The sequence below is a fragment of the Vigna radiata genome, chromosome 11 (assembly GCF_000741045.1).
Source record: "Vigna radiata var. radiata cultivar VC1973A chromosome 11, Vradiata_ver6, whole genome shotgun sequence".
Classification (NCBI taxonomy): domain Eukaryota; kingdom Viridiplantae; phylum Streptophyta; class Magnoliopsida; order Fabales; family Fabaceae; genus Vigna; species Vigna radiata.
In genome coordinates this window covers 15,328,161-15,336,152 of record NC_028361.1, presented here as the reverse complement: position 1 = coordinate 15,336,152, position 7,992 = coordinate 15,328,161, and positions in this window count along the sequence as shown.

Genomic DNA, 7,992 nt, shown 5'->3' with positions numbered 1-7,992 from the left:
CACAACTGCTACTCTTCAGCACACACACAGAGAAATCTTCGCGCAAAGCTCGTCAAAGTAAACACAGTCTCAAACTTCCTTCTCTCAATCTAAACACACAAGCATCGATTTTAATACACACACCAAACTTATACGTTAACACAGTTTTATTAATAAGCTTCATGGTCATACCTTCTTTTTCCAATTCAAAAGCAAGATTCTCTCCTTTCTTTACAGTGAATGGTTGTGTCAACCAACAAATCTCGCTAGGAATCTCCCCAGCTACTTACAGTGTCCACCAACTAGTTACAATGTGCAATGGGATGAAAAGCAAGCTGCAAAAGCCAGCAGATAAGCATGGCCAGGACGCTGCATACTGAAACATCACATGGCAAAGGGAAACGAACAGTGCTACTCGTGAAACCATAGGGCATGGATGTGTTTTTTATTTTTTCAGTTGCTGTTAGAATCGATTCTTTAACTTAAGATTCCAATATACTTTCCAACGTTAATATTATGCTATTTTAATATTATGAAGGGTTGCAGATTCAGTTGGAATTTCGATAAATGGTAAAGGGTATATATGTCTTTTACTTTTCAATCAGCGTAAATCCTTCTAATATGGCGAGATGCTCTGAACAATGCAATTCATGCAAATCATTACTTTTCCATAGTTTCAAATCAGCAGAAGCGAACAGGTTTTTAAGATCTTTCTTTGCTCGCAAATTCGCTTGAAAAGTAAAATCTGTTCAAGCGAACACAATGTTAAATATTTATCTTACATTAAAACTTTGAACAATGTGTCCATTAAGCCATTCTTAAACATGTTAAGTAGTTTTATCTTTTAATTTAACTAATTTTTATAAAATGCTCTTAATTTGAAAAAAAAAACATAGAACTAGTTTATATCATAAAAATACTCATAAATTTAAATTTATCGAATATCATATAAAATAAGCTAGTATATATATATATATATATATATATATATATATATATATATATATATATATATATATAAACAAATTCAAGTTAAAAATATAATGTTTTAGTTGTTATAATCTTTATAACAATATATAAAGGAATTATTCCTTTAATACATATTTTACATTCTTATCTTATCTTTCATTTTATTTAAAATTTAAAAGTATATATCAGTAAAACATATTTCGGATTCCTAAATTACTCTCAATTATATTTTAAAATTAAAAATAAAAACTTTCTAATCATAAATGTAAGATCATAAATTTTAAGTGAGATATATTTGATTATTTTATTATTAAAAAACTTTAATATTAATAAAAGTAAGTTAAATAAAGGTCATTTTGTGAAAAGTTATTTTTTTTATTTCTTTTTAAAAGTTTCTAAATTACTAGTTTTATTTTTGAATATTAGAGCATAGGACTCTAACAAAGATATCTACAATTTCTATTCGATTGTTTTTATTAAATATAGTGAAAATTGCTTATAAAATCAATCTCTTCTTATGTTAAATATAAAGATAAGATTTTCTATTTATAATAAAAGAAATATAGATTAAGCCAAAAATACAAATAAGAAATAATAACAAACTAACTAAAGATAAAAGATAAAAATAAGATAAAGATAATATATCTAGCACCGCTTAAACTAGTGCATATAAATCGTATGTACCAAGCTTGCTACTAATATAATCCATAAAAACTTATGCTTCTACACTCGAATGATACCAAATTGTTAATAATTTATGAAGACGACATAAAAGACAAAATATCAACCCAAAAGACTGAGCAACAAATTTGAGAGGTTGCTCCATATAAATCTCTTCTTACAAATAGCTATTAAAGAATACATTGTTAACATTCCATGAATAAGGAGGTCATTATTGAAGAGCCCCATGACTATAAATAAACTAAAAAAAGTCATCTTTACCACGGAAAAAAAAATATGGAAGAGTCAAATGTAATGGTGAGAAAAGGGAGGTCAAAAGAGATAACAATGGAATAAGCCATGGATGAACATGAGAGAGACACCTTAAAAATTCAAGATTCTCCAATCAAGACACCTAAAAAGAAAAAAGAGCAACCTCGATACTCTTAATAGTTGTCTGAGAGGAGACGAAACATGCGACCATGCACGACGAACCTGAAAGAGGAAAAAGAACAACCAAAGCCATGTGATTATCGGTCCAAACTGAAAGTGTATAGGAGTTCTGATAAAGGCGTCGTTGACATAGAGTACTCTATTTATAATAAAAGTGGACTAAGCCCAAAATACAAATAAGAAACAAAAAAAAACTAACTAAAGATAAAAGATAAAGATAAGAAGCTAATATATAAAACAATTTTGTTGAACATAACGAGTTCTTCGTTTGCTCCTTCATTTGGTATTTTTCGAGAGCATGTATAAGGATTGGGTTTGAATGTATGGTCTATGAACTCTCAATATTTGTTCAATTAGAATTATTAAGGTATGATAAGATCTTTGATACTACCTATCTTTGTTATACAATACTAGATTTGAAGTGTCTATAAATCACTTAATTTAATGAACTTTAACTTTAAAAATATGTCAGTGAAACACAGAAAACAAATATATTAAAAAAAACCTTAGTAAATCGTATCAATTCAAAAGTTTTTTTATGTGCCTTTTAATTTTTGTTTTGAATTATATTCTCCTTTTTATACTATAAATGTACACATTTTTTAAATATTCAAATTAGGGCTTAAAGAAAAAGCTAAAGACTCCCTTGAATAAAGCAAGTTACAAAAATGTTATGTCATCAAAAAAATTGGTATGAATAATTATGATAGGAAGAAAAAAACCACAAACCAATACTAATGTCAGTGTCTCATAATACACTTAAACATTGTTGAGGAATTGGTTAGAGGTTACAAGTGAAAAGTATTAGAGATCAATATATGAGATTAGACATCTCGATCTTCATTATGATATTTTATTGAAAGTTTCATGCAATATGCATAAACATGTTCTAGTCAATAAATGGATTCATAAGAGATTAATCAACTTAAATAATGACTAACAACCACTGAGAAGTAGTAGTTCATACTAATAAGGAAAATTTCGTTAGAGGATAATTAACATTATCATTGTTTTTATTTTGTTCATTTTATCTTTTACTGGTATTTTTAATTATTTAATAAATTAGAAAAGATAAATATTTGGTTTATATTTTGCAAATAAATGGAAATCTCAAAGATTTAAAAAGATTACCAATATAATTAGATAAATAAGTTATCAAGAGAATTAGTTACTTCAAAATAAAAAGTACAAATTCCATGCTTAATCAATTTGGCTTAATTTTGAAAGTCTTTAAATAGAAAGATTCACATAGTCAAACACAACTTCTTTTGGAGGAACACTTATTCTTTGGTGGAGACACATTTCGTAGACTGGATGCATTCATCATTGTTTTTTTTTTTTTTTCTAGTGTTGAGAATGTATATATGAGTCATGTATCTTCTTTGTGGTTGAAAGTAATGTATCTTCTTTCTTTGTGATTTATATTAAAAGGTTTAAAGAATAATTCTAATGTATTATTTCGAAGAGTAGAGTACCATATATATGCATGCAAGGATCCTATAATTCTTCATCTATTAAAGGAATGAAGGTGCACAAATATGCACAAATTATAATAATATCTAAATTATAACTAACACAATATTTGATTGCCTAATATCCGTTAATAGAATATTTGGCATATCTTAACACTCCCACTCAAGTTGGTATCACACATTCCCAACTTGAATAGAGACTCATTAAATAATCTTCTTGACACTCATTTGGTGAGAACATTACCCAACTGCAATTCTGATCTTATAAAAGGAAATCAAATTATTCCAGCTTCAAGCTTCTCTTTGATGAAATATCTATCAATCTCCATAGGCTTTGTTCTATCATGTTGCACAGGATTTTGAACAATTGCTATAGTTGAAGTATTGTCACAGTACAAACTCATAACTTCATTTTGTTTAAAGCCCAAATCTGATAACAAATTTTTAATCCACAAAAGTTCACATACACTTAGTGCCATGCCTTTGAATTTTGCTCCAACATTAGATCTTGCTACTATAGGTTGTTTTGTAGTCCTCCAAGTTACAAGACTACCTCCTATAAAAGTAAAGCAATTAGAGGTAGATCTTTTATCATCTTTTGAACCTGCCCAATTTGCATCAGTGTACTCTTCTACCTTTAAGTTTCCATAATTTAAGAACAAAATTCTTTTCCAGGAGCGGACATCAAATATCTCAAAATCCTTTTAACAACATCAATATGAAGCTTTCGTGCGTCATGCATAAATTAACTAACAACATTCACTGGATAGGTGATATCTGGAAGTGAATGACACAAATAAATTAATTTTCCTACCAGCCTTTGGTATCTTCCTCTATTTATGCTTGTTGAATTAGAACATTGAAAGAGTTTATGATTTTGTTCAACTGGTGTATCAACTAGTTTACTCCCAAGTAGCCCAGTTTCTGATAGTAAATCAATACTATATTTTCTTTGGCATAGAAAAATACCATGTTTTTATCTAGCATCTTCAATACCCAAAAAATATTTGAGGTTTCCAAGTCGTTTCATCTTAAATTCAGATGCAAGGTATTGTTGTAAACTAGAAATCTAGTCTTAGTCATTTCCTATAACAATCATGTCATCTACATATAATCAAAGCTGTAATTTTTCCTTTTCCTCTCTTCAAAAATAAGGTGTGATCAGAGTTACTTGATCTATAGCGAAAAGCCTTTATAGACTTGGTAAACCTTCCAAACCATGCTCTTGGGGATTGTTTTAATCCATATAGAGCCTTCTTTAATTTGCAAACCTTCATTCCAATTGAATTTGTCATGCCTGGTGGAGAACCCATATAAATTTCTTCTGAAATTTCTCCGTGTAGGAAAGCATTTTTCACATCAAATTGTAGAAGAGACCAATCTTGGTTTGTAGCTAGCGACAAAAGTATTCTCACAATGTTGAGCTTAGCTATCGGTGCGAACATCTCTAGGTAATCTACACCATTAGACTAAATGTAACCTTTAGCTACAAGTCGTGCTTTATACCTCTCAATAGTTCCATCAGCTTTATGTTTAATTGTAAAGACCCATTTGTAGCCCACAATTTTATTCCCTCTTGGTAAGGACACAAGATCCCAAGTGTTGTTTTTTTTCTAAAGTTTCCATCTCCTCAACCATTGCTTCAGTCCATCTAGGATCTACCAAAGTTTCTTGTATATTACTAGGAATAAAAATTGAAGATAATTGAGATACAAATGATGCATATGACTGGGATAACCTGTGAGATTACACATATTTACCAATGGGATATTGAACTTTAGCTTGGAGGTCTGGTTCATATTTAGCTGAAGGTTGACCATAGTTAGAACGAGGTGGAAGAATATATTGAACAATGGTAGACTCAGTGTTTGGTGTGCTGATGGTCTCATGCAGAAAAGAATTAATTCCATGATCAATTTCATCTAAATTAGTATTATCAGAGACAAGATTAGAAGGTACCTCTGAAGAGTCAAGCTGAACTTGTGGAGAAAATTGAGCCAATTGGTTATGATCAGAAGACACTGTATTATCCAGAAAAGAAGTGTCCATATTTATGATTGGCTCACTTCCTGCAAAATGATCCTCACACGATAATTTATCTTCACAATCAAACATACTAACATCATGATTATGCACTTCACTCTCATTGCCTCTCTGAAGTGGAGAATCAACATAAAAAATTCATGCTCATTAAATGTCACATCCATAGAAATATAAAATTTATTTGATGGTGGATTGTAAGCACGATAACCTTTTTGAGTTGATCCATACCCAACAAAAACACATTTGCTTGCTCGTTCCTCAAGCTTTGTACGTTGATGTAGGTGTAAGTGAACATATATAACACATCCAAAAATATAGGGTGGTAAATAAACTATGGGAGGAAGGATACAATGATCAAACAAAACATCAAAAGGCCTTTGAAAGTTAAGCACACTAGAAGGGGTTTGATTAATTAAATAAACGACAAAGCTCACAGCCTCACCCCATAAATGAGATAAGACTTTACCATCTATGAAAAGTGATCTTGCCACCTCTAATATATGAATATTTTTCCTCACAGCCACTCCATTTTGTTGTGTTGAATAAGGACATGTAGTTTAATGCAAGATGCCTTTAGAGTTCATGAACTCTATTAATTCATTCTTAAAATATTCCCCTTCATTGTCTGATCGAATAACCTTAATAGATGTATTAAATTGTGTAACGATCAGATGATAGAAGGAACGAACCACAACACACACATAACTTTTATGTTTAAGCAAATATACCCAGGTTACTCGAGTACAATCATCAACAAAACTAATAAACCATTTTTTTCCATTATGTGTAGATTGTGGGGTAGAGACCCAAACATCTGTGTGAATTAATGAAAAAGGAAAATCAGTTTTGTTATTACTTAAAGGAAACACAACACGATGATGTTTTGCCATAACACAAGTTTCACAAAAAAAATTAGAAATATTCCATTTATGAAATAGTGATGAAAATATTTTTTTTTTAAATAACCAAAAGAGGGATGTCCCAATCGTTTATGCTATAACCAAATTTCCTTTTTGTTTTTATCTTGTATGTGATCATTCGCAAGACAAGTCAACCTTCTTTTATGGGTTTGTTGTGAGACATTTTTAAGACAATATAGTCCTTCACTCTCTCTACCACTGGCAATTTTCTTTTTGGAATGAATGTTCTAAAAAAGACAATGGGTTGGGTAAAACAAGGTAACACAAGAATTTGATTTGCTTAACTTGCTGACAGAGATAAGATTACAATTTAATGTAGGAACAAACAAAACATCAGGAATCAATAAAGAAGGTGAGAGGGATTCAGTACCTATACCTTCAATAGGAGATGAGACCCCATTGGCATTAATAATAACAATTTTAGAACAATTAGAGGAAAAATTAGTAAATATATGAGGATCACAAGTCATGTGATCAGTAACACTTGACTCAATTATCCAATTACTACCCTTAGTAACAACATAAAGATTAAGGGTAGAGTTAGATATACCTGACTTGGTCACAAATCTGACAACAGTAGAAATATAACTCTTGGAAGCCGCAAAAGTTCCAAAATCATGTTTCTCCGATTGATTTTTATCGGAAAAATCCATAGAAATATTCAATGAAAAAGGAAGCACTGATTCCTATATTGTAGAGGATATCAGTGTTTGGCTCTTGATACCATATATATACATACAAGGATCTTATAATTCTTCATCTATTAAAGGAATGACAGGTGCACAAATTATAATAATATCTAAATTATAACTAACACAATATTGATTGCCTAATATCCGTTAATAGAATATTTGACATATCATAACAATTTATGCTATTCAATAAAGTTATTTTCTTTTCCATACTCTTGTGTTCTATTCTTATTCTTAATTGCATGACAATTTCTATGAGTATATATGATCATTGGACATGATATTAAATCCTATACTAGGATAAAACAATTAATTGATTTGAGATCTCTTGCAATTCTGGAAATTAGGGTTGGCGGGGCGCAAGAAAGAGGGGTTTGGTGAGGGTGGGTCTGGTGATAGGGTAGGGGAGGAGGAGTAGGGCAGAAGGGGAAGTGGGAGAGGGAGCAAGTGGGGCAGATACTGCAACACTGTTTTTTGGAAGAAGAAGAAGAATATTTGATCTAAGGCTTCCTTCCCTTCTCTTCTCCTCCAATATGAAAAACCAAGGAATAACCCTTCAGTAACACCCACAATTTGTGCTCAGTGGTCTTTTGTCTTACGACGGGAGTGAACGACGCGACGAAGTGAGAGGCATAAAGGTAAAGGATGGTCAGATGTTGACTAATATCACATTAATTATCATTAAAAGTTATTAAAAGAAAAACATTAATTCAAATTAATTATAATCAAAAGAAATACTAAACACGTCACAAAATATACAATTTTAAAATGTCACATTTATGTCAGATCATTCATTCTTAACTC